General features: G+C 46.9%; 1 pseudogene; it reads right to left on the reverse strand.

Moving 5' to 3' along the window:
• LOC122495260 overlaps positions 1–14,066 on the reverse strand; it is a 68,695-nt pseudogene extending 54,629 nt beyond the window's left edge.
• Positions 14,067–16,754: the final 2,688 nt, after the last annotated feature.

Raw genomic sequence — 16,754 nt, forward strand, 5'->3', positions numbered from 1 at the left:
AGGCTCCAGGCTCCGAGCTGTCAGCACAGAGCCTGACATGGGGCTCAAACCCACGAACAGTGAGATCATGACCTGAGCCGAAGTCGGATGCTTAACCGACTGAGCCACCGAGGCACGCTATCTAAATAAATGGCAATTTAGAATTGGAAAACTATAGTAGCACTGGGGAAATGAGGGAGAATTTAATCAATGTTATAAAAATATTTTTCTGAATACCAGTCATGTAACTATATTCCCTCAGAATGGCCATTTTTAACAAGCAGTATAAGTCGGCTATGCTGCACTGTGCATACCAAAAAATCATCATCTGTAAGTCAAAACAACAGTTAATAAAACATTCTAGTAACCTAGAGTAAAAGCAGGACTGAAATAATAAGCAACCACAATGATACAAAATTATAGTTTGTGGAATTCTCAACAAATCTCTCTTGAGAGAAAAAAAAAAAAAGCAAGGGCTTCTATTCCAGAACCAGCATACAATACGAAAACTGGAATTTATGTTAAGACCACTCATTTTTGAAGTATTCAGTCAGGGAAATACTTAACATAATTGGGAAAAGAAGTCAGAAATCACAATTATGATTTTTTTTTAAGTTATCTCTATGCCCAACAGGGAGTTCAAACTCACAACCTCGAGATCAAGAGTCACATGCTCTACTGACTGCACCAGGCAGGCACCCCATAAATCACAATTATGAGTTTCGGCCTGCACTTATGTAACAGCTAATCAATTCCCTATCTGTGTAGTATTCTTTAATTTTTTAGTTCACTGGCCACAAAGTATATGTAATAATGAGTTTGTGCGTGAAAATCTTATTAATGAAGGCCAGATCAAACAATGTTTGGACAGAATTGTAGAATAAAAACATACAAAATATAGTGCAGGCTGCATGGCCTGAATGTTTGTGTCCACCCCAATATGATGGGGTTGGAGGTGGAGTCTTTGGCAGGTAACCAGGTCATGAGGGTGCAGGGTCGCGAATGGGATTAGGGCCGTTACAAGAAGAGATATGAGAGCTTGCTGCCTTACTCTTTCCATCATGCAAGGACACGGCAAGAAGGCAGTGCTCTAAACCAGAAGAAGGCTCATCAGGAACTGAACTGACTAGCACCAAGATCTTGGACTTGCCAGACTCCGGAACTGTGAGAAATAAATTTCTATTAGTTAAGCCATCTGGTTTTGGTACTTGCTATGGCAGGCTGAGCCAAGGCACAGACAAAAGACCATCTGATCAAAATCGTGACAGAAGGTTGCCGTATCTTACAAAAGTCAAGGAATTTCTGAGACTTTACTATAAAACACGGAATAGCTTTACAAATCAAAACCACAATGAGATACCACCCTACACCTGTCAGAATGGCTAACGTTAACAACGCAGGCAACAACAGATGTTGGCGAGGATGCGGAGAAAGAGGATCTCTTTTGCATTGTTGGTGGCAATGCAAGCTGGTGCAGCCACTCTGGAAAACAGTATGGTGGTTCCTCATAAAATTAAAAATAGAACTACCCTACGACCCAGCAATTGCACTACTAGGCATTTATCCACAGGATACAGATGTGCTGTTTCGAAGGGACACATGCACCCCCATGTTTATAGCAGCACTATCAACAATAGCCAAAGCATGGAAAGAGCCCAAATGTCCATCGATCGATGAATGGATAAAGAAGATGTGGTGTATGTATACACACACACACACACACACACACACACAATGGAGTATTACTCAACAATGAAAAAGAATGAAATCTTGCCATTTGCAACTATGTGGATGGAACTGGAGGGTATTAAGCTAAGTGAAATTAGTCAGAGAAAGACAAAAATCATATGCCTTCACTCATAGGAAGACTTTAAGAGACAAAACAGGGGCGCCTGGGTGACTCAGTCGGTTAAGCGTCCGACTTCAGCTCAGGTCACGATCTCATGGTCCGTGAGTTCGAGCCCCGCGTCGGGCTCTGGGCTGATGGCTCAGAGCCTGGAGCCTGCTTCCGATTCTGTGTCTCCCTTTCTCTCTGACCCTCCCCCGTTCATGCTCTGTCTCTCTCTGTCTCAAAAATAAATAAACATTAAAAAAAAATTTTTTTTTAAATAAAAAAAAAAAAAGAGACAAAACAGATGAACCTAAGGGAAGGGAAACAAAAATAATATAAAAACAGGGAGGGGGACAAAACAGAAGAGACTCATAAATATGGAGAACAAGCTGAGGGTTACGGGAGGGGCTGTGGGAGAGGGGATGGGATAAATGGGTAAGGGGCATTAAGGAATGTACTCCTGAAATCATTGTTTCACTATATGCTAACTAATCTGGATGTAAAATTTTAAAAAATTAAAAATAAAATTAAAAAAAAAAATAAAACACGGAATATCTTAAGCCTTCTAATAGCACTGACATGGCTAAAAGCCTTGAAGTACATCACCACTACTTTTTAAACAGGGACAGTAGGCACATGGGGTTTGTGTTTCTAACCCTTATTCATAGAGAAAGTATGAGAAACAGGATTTGACCTGGGCCTGCGGGTTCAGACAAAGTGTGCTCATGCATAAACGCCTGCAAATCACAGTCAAGATCAGGAACTTCGACATAAACACGTTGAGGGAGACACCAGAGCTGTGTTGTACTAACAGTGTTACCTAGCCACCCTGAGTACCCTGTCACCCCCGCAATAAGGATTTCTGTAGTGTCCTGAAACAGCGACACAGTGGATAAGCAGGGATCTTTCTTAACGTGGTAAGTAGTGTGGCTGGTGAGGGGGGCCTGCAGGAATCAGGGTGTTCAAGTTCTACACAATTCATAAGCTAGTAAGGAACGGTGTGGTCCATCCAGATCGAGGTACCGTGTGAGGGAAGGCCACAAAGAAGGAAGGTCAGGAGCGGAGGGCAGGAGGTAATGAGCACATGAGAGAAGCGATGGTATTTGCCCATCCACGGAGGGGTAAATGTACCAGGGCAGTCAGAATTCCAACCTTGGGAAAAAAGAAGGGACTGACGTGGCAAACACCATCATGCTGTCCCACGATGGAATTATAGGAATTAACTGTAGGAATTATAGTGTGGGTGTGTGGCCAAAATGTAAGACGGGTAACAGGGAGGGAGTGTGGAGTCCAGGCAAGAAGCCATGCTTAGAAAACAGAGTAGGATGGGTGGCTGCTGAGGGGGAGGCATAGGGGACATGGGGTAAGGTTGGTAAAAGGGGACAAAATTTCAGCCACATGGTGAACAAGGTCCGCGGAGCTAATGTACCACATGGTGACTACAGTCGGTAATATCGTATAATTGAAATTTGCTAAGAGAGTAGAACTTAAGTGTCCTCACCAAAAAATTTTTTAAAAAGTAAGTATGTGACGTAACGTGTGTTAATTAACTAGATTATGGAAATCCTTTCACAATGTATATGTATGTCAAATCACTACAGGGTACCCTTTCAATATATTACAATTTTCTTTGCCAGTTATACCTCAGTAGAGCTAAAAAACAAAAAATTCATCCTCTGACTGCCTCCTCTGAATACTTACAGAACAGTTTACACGAGGATCTTGGTCTCTTATAAGAACCAGTGAATCAACAGCACAGGGGGAGAAAAAAAAGGAATTGGGTATTTTAAGCTTTTCATAAGGTTTTACGCATACTTAAGTTCTGGCAGCATGCCTGATTAAGTGTGCAAATCATCTGACAAAAGTGTAAGTGCGAAGTCCAGATGCCACGTCATGAGGCTTTTCGTATCTGAGGCAACAGGGCTTCAATCTCAGCAAGTAAGACAGGGGCTCCAAGGGGGAGAATGCAGACACACAAGGGCAGATCTCCACTTCTGGAGGGAAATTTTCCTCACCCAAGGAGATCAGGTTCCTGTAGTTCTCGAGCATCACGTCCCTGTACAAGGCCCTCTGAGCGGGGTCCAGGCACTCCCACTCCTCCTGAGAGAACTCTATGGCCACATCCCTGAAGGTCAACCATCCCTGAAATGAGAACACATTTCACCAAGGAGCTACGGGGAGAGTTATCTGCACACAAAACAGGAAGACGAGAAATGTGTAAGGATCAATTCAGATGAAGTAGGTTTTCTTACAGATCTATGTAAGGTATTTCTGAGCAAGTTATGTGTCCCCAATTTTGGCTTATTACACGTTCCCATAAGAGGTTAGGATGGCCTCTAAATCAATATGGCTTTTTTCATTTTTGTGGACAATATAAGAAATATAAAAACAGAAAATCAGGGGTGCCTGTTGGGAGCATGCGACTCTAGATCTTGGGGTTGTGAGTTTGAGCCCCACGTTGGGTGCAGAGATTACTAAAAAAAATAATAATAATATTATTAATAGTAATAAACTTAAAAAAAAAATAGGGCACCTGGGTGGCTCAGTTGGTTAAACACCTGGCTTCAGCTCAGGTCATGATCTTGTAGTTCAGGAGTTCAAACCCCACGTTGGGCTATGTGCTGACAGCTCAGAGCCTGGAGCCTCCTTTGGATTCTGTGTCTCCCTCTCTGTTCCTCCCCCATTTGTGCTCTCTCTCTCTCTCTCTCTCTCTCAAAAATAAAGATTAAAATTTTTTTTAAAAAAATAGAAAATCAATACAAGGTTATCTAGAAGTGTTATCCATCATGTTGTGATATCTATCAATGTCACAATGAGTGATATTCAATATCTAGATGAGCAAAGGCATGAGTGTTATCTTCAGAGAAGACAATACCCATGATGGCTTTAGAGGAAGGCCACGGTGAGTAAAGGCTCTTGAAGACTTCCCACGTGCTAGCCATCATGCTAAATGCTTTCCACACACTAACTCCCATTGACATCGACATCATTCATCATAGACAGATCTGTTCCCATCTTACCGAGGAGACAACTGTGTCACACACATTCCCCGAAGCCTGCCCAAGGTCAAATGCTCTAAGAAATGGCAGAAAAAGCTCCAGAACCCAGATATTTAGGCTTTGGAACTGAACCTAAACAACGAAACATATACACCAGATAGCATGAAAAGAATGTTGAGAGGGGATTCCTAAAACAATTAGAGACAAGTTTAAGGCTAACAGCATGGTCACTGTATCTGTGCACACACACGCACATGCACACAAATGTCACTCTTGTGCTATTTAACTCATTAATGTGATAGTGTAGAAAACACGTAAAGCCATGCAAATACTTAAGATTTAACTTCAAAAATTCATAAACTTATTTATGAAGTAATGATAATGTCTGTAAATACCACAGGCTTGTGTGTCCCTGCACACGCACACGTGCACACACACACACACACACACACACACACACACACACACTCAAATTTACTGATGTAAGAGGAGTCGACTCTCCATGACACAAAGGGCCCTCCTCATAGGCTCCGGTCCCTGGGTCACGATGAGCTGGAATCTAAGTGCAGAGGAAAGGGACGGGGGTGGGGGGAAGGCCTGGGGGAGTGTGGACAAACACTTCAGACTCAGACAAGGTTGGCAAGTCCAAGAAGGGCCTTGCAGGAATGAGAGACAGGAAATCGACCCAGGATATGACTTCACCTGACAGACGGCCATTCCCGACTCCTTTCCTTTGCTCTTCCTCCCTTTCCAGGATTCTTCCTCAGGCAGGATCAGGCTTGGGAATTCAATCCTAAGTGTCAAGAAAACGCAGCTTAATGCTTTGAGTCAGTCTGGGTCCTTCCCGTCCTGCAGCCTCACACGGGAAGGCCTCTCCGTGTGAAAACACGGGGGGAGCCCCGGGACAGTGGACTCCTCCAGAGGCCAGCAAGTGACCTTCCCACCCTTCTTCTTCAGAACCGGCTCCCGCCCTGGTGAAGCCCCCCGCACACAGCATCAGTGGGGACCTGGGCGGGACCTGACCCTCCCCTGCAGGTCACAGGCCAGCCCCGATCACACCCCACGGAGAGTGGGTGCCCCCTCACCTCTCCCTGGGTCAGAGGCTGATGTCAGCCTCAGACATGCAGCACCACAGCCTTGGTGCTCAGCGCTGGAGACACATCAGAAACCCCCCAGGCACTTTAACTAGGACTGAGATCAGGCCCTGTCTCCCCTTGGCCATTTGAAGGGACTCTTTGGGAGGGTGCCCGAGAGGCTCCGCTGAGAAGGACCCAGGGAGGGAGCTTGTTTGCCACCCGCCTCTGAGGGGCCACACAGTTCCAGGCAGAGGGACAGGCCCCGGGAGGCCCTCAGGCAGGAGCAAGCCTGGCCCCAGGAGAGGGGAAGAGGCCTGCGTGGCAGCAGTGGGGTGAGGAGACCAACAGGGGAGGAGGACAGACAGGCACCTGGGGAGGCAGATCCGGAAGGGTGTGTCTTCCAACATTTGCCCCCCATGTCTTGAAAGAAACGTTATGTTCCTCCTCTCATTTGAAGCAAACATCAGATTTTTTTCATCATACACAAATATTTACAAATAATGTAGTATCTCATATTTAGAATTATGCCAAGCTGTTCACTAAGCCCCAGGAAGTAGAGGGTTGCCCTTAACCAAAATGTGGAGGGTGCAGGGGGAGGGTGACTGGGGGAGGTCGAGTCAGTTCTGGACAAGTTAAGATGGATGTGCCCCAGACGTCCTAGCAGAGATGTCGAGGCAGCTGGACACGGGACGGAGTCCAGGGCAGAAGTCTGGTGGAAGCGGAAACCAGGAGTCATGCAGGTGGTGCTGAGAACGAGGAGATGAAGTGATAAGGAAAGGCAGGGGTGTAGCCAGAGAGAAGAGGTTCAAGGACTCAGCTGCGGGGTGCCCCACACTCGGAGACCAGGGAGTTCAGCAGACACCAGCAGGGTAGCTAAGAGGTGACCAGTGATCAGGGAAACCAACAGGTAAATAGGGTAGTAAAGCTTAGTGAGATGTCCTCAAACTAAGAAAAAAAGGGTGTCGAGGAAGAGGGAGTGGTCACATGTGCCACCTGCCCCTGACAGGAAAAGCAAAATAAAGACAGGACATTCAATCCTGGACTGAGAAATGGGGTCGCTGTGGCTCTGAAAGACAAAGTCTCAGGGCACGGTAGCTGTTGAAAGCTTGACCAGATGGGGTTCACGAGACGAGTGGAGACCAGATTTGAAGACAGTGGAAGCAGGCTTTTAGGGTCTTGTGTCCTGAAAGGGAGCACGGGGTGGGATGCGCATTAAGGAGGCCACTTGTTGTGCTGAGCACTGGGTGTCGTATGTAGGTGATGAATCACTGCATTCTGCTCCTCAAACTAATATTACGCTGTATGTTAACAAACTAGAATTTAAGTAAAAACTTGAAACATGAAAAAAAAATGAAAGGGAGTAAGGAAGAGAAGGGCTTACCAGAGGGGAAATTAGTTAATAGAGAACGTTTTGTTATTTAAAACAATTTTTTTAAGTTTATTTGAAGGGAGGGAGGGAGGGAGGGAGAACGAGCGAGAGCACATGAGCAGGGAGGGGCTGGGAGAGAGGGAGAGAAAGAGAAGCCCAAGAAGGTTCTGTACGGTCAGCACAGACCCCAATGTGGGGCTCGAGATCACGACCTAAGCCGAAGTTGGACGCTTAACTGACTGAGCCACCCAGACACCCTGAGAATGTTTGGGTTTAAAGATTCAATGAGACAGTAAATAAAAAGCTTTGGGGGGGAGGCGTGCACGTGTGTGTGGAAGACGGGAGAAACCACCATCTGCGTGTGCTGACTGAAATTATTTCCTGACGCGTACAAACTCAAGATGGAGTGGAGGAAGGATCCCATCCGGTCCTGAGGCGGTGGGTGGGGCTGGCGACCCGGGAACAGTCTGGCTCAGCAACACACAAAATGACGGCGGTGCAACCTCTCGCATGGCCTTCATTTGGGGGCACTGAAATGCGCAGGGGTATTGTTTGCCCTTGGAACAGTCTTCATCGTGAGGGACAGAGCAGCTGACCAGATGCAGGGGAGGCACAGAAAGCCAAATCCAGCACGCCTGGCTGGCTCAGTCAGTAGAACATGCGAATCTTGATCTTGGTTGGGGTCGTGAGTTCGAGCCTCACATCAGGTGTCGAGATTAAAGAAAAAAAGTCAAGAGTCCTTCACTCAGACCACTCTCCTACCTGTCAACAGATGTTTACAAGGATGCATGAGCCCCCATGAGAGCCCAATATCTTCTTAAACATTCAAAATTCTCACTTAGATCTTCCAAAATGCATCTGAATCCTTCTTGACTTGCAACACAGAATAATCCAGAAGGTTCTCTGAGACCTTCCCTCCAAATCCTCTGTGTCAGACGATGATTCTTGCACAGACTCCACACAGGTTACTGTGTAGAACAGATGCTGGGGGGCACCTCCCAGATTCCCCCCAACCCCTAGGACCGAGGCACCATCCAGCTGCGGCCAGAGCTCCCTGTGGCTCAAACAACATCACAGGGGAACGTGCCTCTGCCTAATCCCTCTCCTTTCGTGTCTCCTCAAGTGTCATCAAGTTTCCCAATTAAACCCCAGCTGGCAAATCTCAGCCTCAGCATCTGGGTCCGGGGGAACCTGGGCCACGACAACGGCTCCCCAAATGGACGCATGCAGCCCCACAACCACCCACAAACCACTTCCAGGCACTCCCGCGGGAACCGAGACACCCTTTCCCAACAGGTCCACACACCCCTCACCCCACAGCCAAGCCCGGGACACGCGCACACACCGTTCCCTGGGCCGTCTGGGGGCCCACACTTGCTTCCGCTTCCCTCCCGCACACCCCTCTTGCCTCATTTCCATTTTCCCCATCTTCCCACCTCTCCTCCACATGCGCCTGAGCAAACTGGGCCAAGAGGCACGGGCACCACACCAGTAACGGACAAGAGTGCAGAGTGAAGGACACCGGGTCTTCAGTATGGACACCAACGAGGTGGCCCGGCCAGGGAACACTTGGGAGCAAGTGAGGACAACAGGGAGTCCAGTTGAAAAACAGTCAAAGGTTGGCCGGATCCAGTGCGGTGGGACGCGAGAGACAGAAAGGCCCCACATCTCTTCCCAGAGGCCACCAGGTCTCCCCTCCCCACTCACAGCAAGTTGCAAGAACCTCTAGTTCTTTGTGGTGCCTATTTTATGTCCCCTGAGGCTCCTGACCTTGTCCTCACCCTTCCCGAAGGGATACTCAGACTCTTGACTCTGAGCAGATAACTGCTGGAAGCCAAGCCCCCGCCCAGGATGCAGCCGGTCCCTGGTGACGTGCACAGCCCGGGCCACCTGGGAGCTGGTGAAGGGCAGTGACGCAGCAGGTGAACACGTGGGGACCCCTGGTCTGTAGGGCCTTCCAGGCCCCGGTACGTCCTTCTGCTCTTGAGTAAATAAGCAGCCACAGGAGATTTCGATCCATTAACTGAAATTCCCAGAACAAATACTGGCATGAGCATCACCACCTGCCCGGCCTCCTTGGTCTTCCCCGAGGACTACTGAGCTCTACCACAGGCCCGGCAGCTCAACCCAAGCCCAAAGTGAGGTGCAGCCGCCAGCCTGGGAAGGAGGGACTTCGTGCTCCCTCCAGCTGAGACAAAACAGGAAAGACTCAACGGAGATGATTCAACCTGCATAACACGACAGATGGCTGGGGAAGGGCACTTGAAGTGTCAGGCTGGAGAGCCTGGAGAGACATCTCTGAGCCTAAACCTGAAGGAGAAAGGGCCAGAGCTGACATGGTTTAGGGACATCAGGTCAGAGCAGGGATGAGGACCTGTGACAGAAAAGGCTGGTGTTTGGGAACAGAGAAAAGGTGATCGTGACTGGGGCACAGCGAACTGTGAGGAGAGGGTAAGGTCCCAGGACGAGGCTGGAGACACTGGCAGGGCCTGACGATTCGGGCTGTGCAGCCACAGTGAGTCTGTATTCTGTCCTGGTGACGATGGAGCCAGCAGAGGGTTCAATGCCAGGGAGGGACATACTCTGCCGAGAGAGTCACCCCTGCTGCAGAGAGATGGTCTGTGACTCAGAGTCTGTGTCTCTGCCTCCATCCTAGTGTTCTGTGTTTCTTTTTTAAAAAAAATTTTTTTTTCAACGTTTATTTATTTTTGGGACAGAGAGAGACAGAGCATGAATGGGGGAGAGGCAGAGAGAGAGGGAGACACAGAATCGGAAACAGGCTCCAGGCTCTGAGCCATCAGCCCAGAGCCTGACGCGGGGCTCGAACTCACGGACCGCGAGATCGTGACCTGGCTGAAGTCGGACGCTTAACCGACTGCGCCACCCAGGCGCCCCAATGTGTTTCATTTTTGGAGGACTGGGACCCACTTGCAATTCTACTGACATCTAGGCACTCTGTCCAAGAACTGCCACACGAGATATGCATTGTATTCTGCCAATGAATTCAGGGCTCAGTGTTGCTCAAATTCAGTTTCTGTCTAGTCTGTCATCTCCATGTTGAGCTGGGCTCACTGAGGCCCACAAGGGAGTCATTTCACCAAGTTATCCTGAGAAGGTCTGCGTTGAGTAAGCAAAACTGGGTACAACTGAATTCTGATAGGGTGGCCTGAAGGGCCCAGTGGGCAGAGTTTGCCCACATCACTCTTCTCTCTTAAAAATTCCAGGACCATCTTTCACATGTCTGGGCTAAGGAAACTTCCATTTCTTTTCTTTTCCTTTATTTTTTTCTTTTTAAATAATCTCTAAGCCCAGTGTTAGGCTTGAACTCATGACCCTGAGATCAAGAGTCGCACGCTAGGAGCACTTAGGTGGTTCAGTTGGTTAAGTGTCTGCCTTCAACTCAGGTCATGATCTCTATGTTCGTAAGTTCGAGCCCTGTGTCGGGGCTCTGTGCTGACAGCTCAGAGCCTGGAGCCTGCTTCTGTGTCTCCCTCTCTCTCTGCCCCTCGCCTGCTCGTGCTGTCTCTTTTGGTCTCTCAAAAATGAATAAAAACACTTAAAAAAAATTAAAAAGAATCACACGCTCTACCAAATGAGCCAGCCAGGCGCCCTTAGGAAACTTTTATCTCAAGGTATAATCGCTGTGTGCTCAGGCACTAAACTCCCCTTATCCAGAACATCACACTAAAACATTTACAAAATTCAGAACTTTGAACACATAATGAATTGCTGCTGTAAACACTGCAAGGCGGCCACCTATAGAAACAAGACACGAATTTCCTCATCAGGAACAGATGGGCTCTGTTAGGTGACCTTTCCAAGTAAATCAGCCCATTCTTCAATATTTGCAAAAAGCAGGCAAGAGGAACTTGAGGGGAATATCTATTCGGTAGCTCATGGCCCACTGTTTCAAAAGATCACATAAAAGGTAAGAAAACTGAATATTAAAGTGACAGCTTAAACCAGGTTTTGACTTACATAAGAGATTACTGACATTTTTACGAAGTACACACTGGAACAGTCTAAAATTATACTAGATACTAAAGGAAGTTCTCAATATACATGACAAAGAGAGAGCTTACAGACCTGTCTGAACCACACAATGAACTTAAAAAAGAAAAGTTAAAAAAAAAAATTTTTTTTTGAACAATAAAGTATGAGACCAAAATTTTTAAAAATGGCAAGGTCATGCTTAGAAAAGCATGCCAGAAACTGTTTATAGGATGCCTTCAAAGCTCACTTCAGAAGTTAATTATTTATAGGAAAGTATAAAGATGTATTTCAAGCTTCAAAAAGGAAAATGATGTAAATATAAGCGAATCAGGAAGAAAAAAGTAAAATCCATTACAAAGAAGCAACAGTTTTCAGTTTTCATGTTCCATAAAAAGGCAGCGTGTCGGGCGCCTGGGTGGCGCAGTCGGTTAAGCGTCCGACTTCAGCCAGGTCACGATCTCACGGTCCATGAGTTCGAGCCCCGTGTCAGGCTCTGGGCTGATGGCTCGGAGCCTGGAGCCTGTTTCCAAGTCTGTGTCACCCTCTCTCTCTGCCCCTCCCCCGTTCATGCTCTGTCTCTCTCTGTCCCAAAAATAAATAAAAACGTTGAAAAAAAATTAAAAAAAAAAAAAAAGGCAGCGTGTGATGATGGCCATTTCTTGCCCCACTTCTATCCTCGGAGCCCAGGCAAAGGGAAGAGGGTGACCCATGACTGAATGAAGTCTCTGCCTTCCTGGATGAACAGGGATTGCAAATAGAAGGTATATTCTGAAGCAAATAATTATAAGATGCACAGGCTTTTCAGAAAGGAGTTTTGCAATCCTCACCCTTATCTGCATCATTTATTCTAATTTTAAGTGTATTATATTATAAAGCCATACGTAACGTAACATACTTCATCATCCATATCCAACCAATTCACCATTCATCTGGATTACTTTGCTCACTACTGTCTTTCCTTCTCTCAATATTTATCTCTCCCCCAGCCCCTTTTCTTTTTTTTTTGGTTTGCTTTTCCATTTTCCCCTTGGGTTTCTGCTCATTCTGTTCCCCTCTCCTGTCCCGCCATTTCTCTCCTCTGGGTTTCTTCTTGCACACTTGTTCTGACCCATTATGTAACCTGTTCCCCTTCTTGTTGCTTTCTCCCCAATCTTTCTGATTATCCCCAATCTTCATGCATTTCTCTTTCCTCCCCAGCTCCCATCTGCTCTCCCAGTTAAGTGTGCTCTTTCCCTGCTACTCTCCCTCTGTCCCCACTCTCTGGCACCCCCAGCTTGCTGGGCTCCCTCCCGGCTGTTTCTCCCTCCCTTCCTCTGGTCTCCTCCCATTGGCCCCTTCTTTCCTCTCAGCACCACATCGAGCAGGCTGCCAGGACTCCAACTCTTTCAACCTCTCCCTTGGCTCCAAGTGAAGTGCCTTCCCCTTTGTTACCCACGCTCCTGTTGCCCGTCACGGGCCCCTCTCTACATTTTGCTCCTCATCATCCCTCTGGGGATTTCCTTTTTACTCTAAATTTCTCAACCTTCTTTTCTCCCACTGCTGCTACTTTGCCATCTGCTTCTGGTTCTCCCTCATTCATTTTTCTGTAATTCTCTCGGTAGGTCTTGTGAAAATAAATAAGGAAACCTCATTTAAAGTGGAGTAGGGAAACCCTGAAGTGGGAGCTCTCTGGCAAGTACCACTCCCTGTAGCCTGCTTAACCAGCAGGAAGAACGAACAGAAGAATTACTTTAACAAGGGAGGTCCTTTTTCACACGGGAATTTCATCTCTTGCTTGTAAGAAAATAAAGGAAGATCCCTTCATGCCCCACCAACAGACGCACTGACCACCACTTGCAGCCACTGAAAAACCGCCACAACCTTCAACTCTTGTTCTTCTCCAATGAACTTCCGTTTAAAACTCCCCCCCCGGGGGCGCCTGGGTGGCTCAGTCAATTAAGCCTCCTGACTCCTTGATTTCAGCTCAGGTCATGACCTCGCAGTTCCTAAGTGTGAGCCCTTCATCAGGCTCTGTGCTGACAACACGGAGCCCGCTTGGGATTCTCGGTCTCCCTCTCCGCTCGTCCCCCACTCGTGCTCTCGCGCACGCGCTCTCTCTTTAAAAAAATAAATTAAAAACAAAAAACTCTCCCCAATTTCCTCCTAAAAATAAGAGCTGACCTTCCCTTTCTCTCCCAACTTGCCAATAATTCACCACTCCATGCATGTCCCGAACTGCAATTCCTCTGCTTCTTCCAGAATAAAATCATTTTGCTGGTAAAATAACTGACTTTTGTTTTTAAGATGGGCAGTCCCTCTCCTCCAGATTCCTCTCACCCAGAAGTGGGGTGTAAAAGGATGCCCACCTCCCACAAAAACACATTATCCAGCGCCGGGTGCACGGTCTGTCTCGAGACAGGCCCTTTCTAGTCCTCTCCAGCACAAGGTGAGGCCTGGGGAACTAAGAGTAGCCGGCTGAGAGAGACGCGAGGTGAGAGGAAGTGAGCGTGCCTCCGGAGAGGGCTGAGCTCTCCAGAATCTCAGGGCGCAGGTAAGGACCAGCCTCTCCCGAGGGGGCGGCCCGGCGCTGCCCTCTAGGGGCAGAGAGCAGCGAACATCCACCTCGCGAATTCCAAACAAAAAGGGAAGCCCCCGGCCTCCCACGGAGACGTCTGAATTTACTCGGACTGGAGGAGGTGGTGCGGAGATTTTAGCAGCCCCCAGACCCCGGGGACAGAGGAGGGGAGACTGCGAGGCGCAGGTTTAAACAAGAAAGACGAAACTCACACTCCACAGACTGGCCACCGCTCCACGAAACCCGCTTCCGGGTCTGCAGGCAACCGCGCGCGCGCAAAGGGAAGAGGCGGGGCCTGTGCGGGGCGCAGAGTGAAGCCCTGCTGGCGTAAGGTCGGCGGGAGAGGGAGGCGGGGTCTCGGGGACTGGCGGTAACCATAGAGACGAGGCGCGCGGAGAGGGCAGGCGTGGGCGGGGTCGACTCCAGCGCGGGATCTGGGATTCCCTCCCGGGTTTTCGGGGCTTGGGAGTGCTAGAGTCAGCCTGGTCTTTATCCTGGGAAGCGGCACTTTCTATTTCAAGTTAACATTTCAAATAATTTTAAGGTAAAAGCTTAGAGTTTTGTGGGCGCCACTTATGTTGGAAAGTCAGATGTTTTCCTCTTCACAGCTGAAAACGATTAAGTCAAAAGCCACGAGTCCCGCCAGAGAGGATGAAGCAACTCAGTGATCTTGGGAGCTGGGACCTTGGTGCGGGGTGGATGTGGGCGGTGGCTGGGTCCTGGAACACTGTTGCAATTAAAGTTAAGTTAAACAACTTAACTGCAAATGGATGCAAACTGGAATGTGAAATGCAGATTCTGCCTGGGCGGAATGTGCAATTTCACAAGTGCACCCAGGCCATCATTTCCGTTTATACTCCCCATTCACCTCGGAGTCAGACTCAACCCTGTGCTGTGTTCCAGAGACTTACCCAGGGACAAGACCTGAGGTGTAGGGCTTGGAGGGCTAAGGCATGTGATAATTTATTACTTTTAAAAAAGCAATAACTTTAAAACAAAGATTAAATTACATCGCTCTTTTTATATTTACTATATTGTTCCACACTTGAGATAATTATACTCAAATGCATTCGAGATAAACGTTGTTGACATCACAATATGGTTAAGTCAATAATTTCTAAATATAACGTAATTTCAAATTCACTTTACTATCACTCTGAAGATGGTTACAAAGCATGTTGTTTTGTTTTGTTTTTTTTTTTAATCTGAACGTGGTAGTGGGTCACCTGGTTGGTTCAGCTGGTAGGGCATGCAACTCTTGTTTTGTGGTGGTGAGTTTTAGCCCCATGTTGGGTGCAGGGTTACTTTTAAAAAGTTGTAGTATAGTTTTCTTTGTTTTCTATTTCTCAATGTTCTGGCAGATGTGGATAACAAAGCCTGTACACTATGTAGTCCTTAAAAGGCATTTCAATTTACTTTCACCTAAAAAAATAATTAATTTTGCAATATATCTAAGGGTATTTATTTAGGGTTTTATTTAAACCCTACAAAAAGCAAAACTGGATTTTCAAATTTCTAATAGCCTTGTTTTTGCCCTCAATAATTTTAATGGCAATACCTGTGAATTAACATCTATCATGAAATAAGTGATTCTCTTACATCCCTAGATGTGGAAGATTTCACCACAGAAATGGTAATCAATTGAAATATGATAATGTTTAGATAGGAAATTAGCATATTTAAAATATTTTCAGGTAAAATGAAAATGTCCTGGCATGACCCCAAAGTGGATACATGATGATATGATGATATATTAGTACATTAAAAAATATATGGTATCTGGGAGGGATTTTTTTTAAGATTTAATTTCTTTAAGTTTATTTATTTATTTTGAGAGAGAGAGAGCACAAGTGGGAGAGGAAGAGGCAGAGACATAGGGAGAAAGAATCCCAAGCAGTCCCTGGACCATCAGTGCAGAGCCTGATGTGGGACTCCATCTCACGAACCACGAAATCATGACCTGAGCCGAAACCAAGAGTTGGATGCTTAACGGACTGAGCCACCCAGGCATCCCAAGATTTGAGTTTTTTAAAGTAATATTTACACCAGCGTGGGGTTTGAATTCACAAACCAGAGACCAAGAGTCATACAGCTCCATCGACTGAGCCCCTGGGAGAGATTTTGAGATTTTTAAAAGGTAGATTATTCTGTGATGTGATATGGCTAACTAGTCATTGAAGGGCATTAGAATATGCCATCCCCGGGGCGCCTGGGTGGCGCAGTCGGTTAAGCGTCCGACTTCAGCCAGGTCACGATCTCGCGGTCAGGGAGTTCGAGCCCCGCGTCAGGCTCTGGGCTGATGGCTCTGGGCTGATGGCTCGGAGCCTGGAGCCTGTTTCCGATTCTGTGTCTCCCTCTCTCTCTGCCCCTCCCCCGTTCATGCTCTGTCTCTCTGTCCCAAAAATAAAAAACGTTGAAAAAAAAAAAAAAGAATATGCCATCCCCAAATACACCCTTTTGCTGTAAGGATTATTTTGAGCTGCTTATTTTGAGAAACAGGAGACACAGGAGAAGCTCAGAACAGAGTGGAAGTTACCCTTTCATAAGGGGAATTACTTTTAAAGGAAATCTCTACTTGTAAAGGGTGTCTCCTCTATAGAGGAAGAGAAGGATGCCCCTACACAAAAATGTGATCAGAAGCATAACAAACTTAATCCTTGTTTACCCAGCTTTCTTGGATAAACTCTTCATAGCTGGCGTTGCCCCATATTTCTTTTGTCTTTAGCTGAAGGTCGTATTTAAGCAGGTGGCTGAGGCTACTTGGGGAGTTACTCGTTTTTCCCTGTGTCTCTCCCATGTATAGAGGAAGTATATGTGTTACCGAACATCTTTTTTCCCCTGTTAATCTATCTTTTATTACAGGGGTCTCAGCCAAGAGCTCAGAAGAGTAGATGGAAATTATTTTTCCTTGCTTATACTGTGTTGACAAGAAAGAAGTTTCAGTATGGACTTC

This window comes from Prionailurus bengalensis, chromosome E2, assembly GCF_016509475.1.
Source record: "Prionailurus bengalensis isolate Pbe53 chromosome E2, Fcat_Pben_1.1_paternal_pri, whole genome shotgun sequence".
NCBI classification, from domain to species: domain Eukaryota; kingdom Metazoa; phylum Chordata; class Mammalia; order Carnivora; family Felidae; genus Prionailurus; species Prionailurus bengalensis.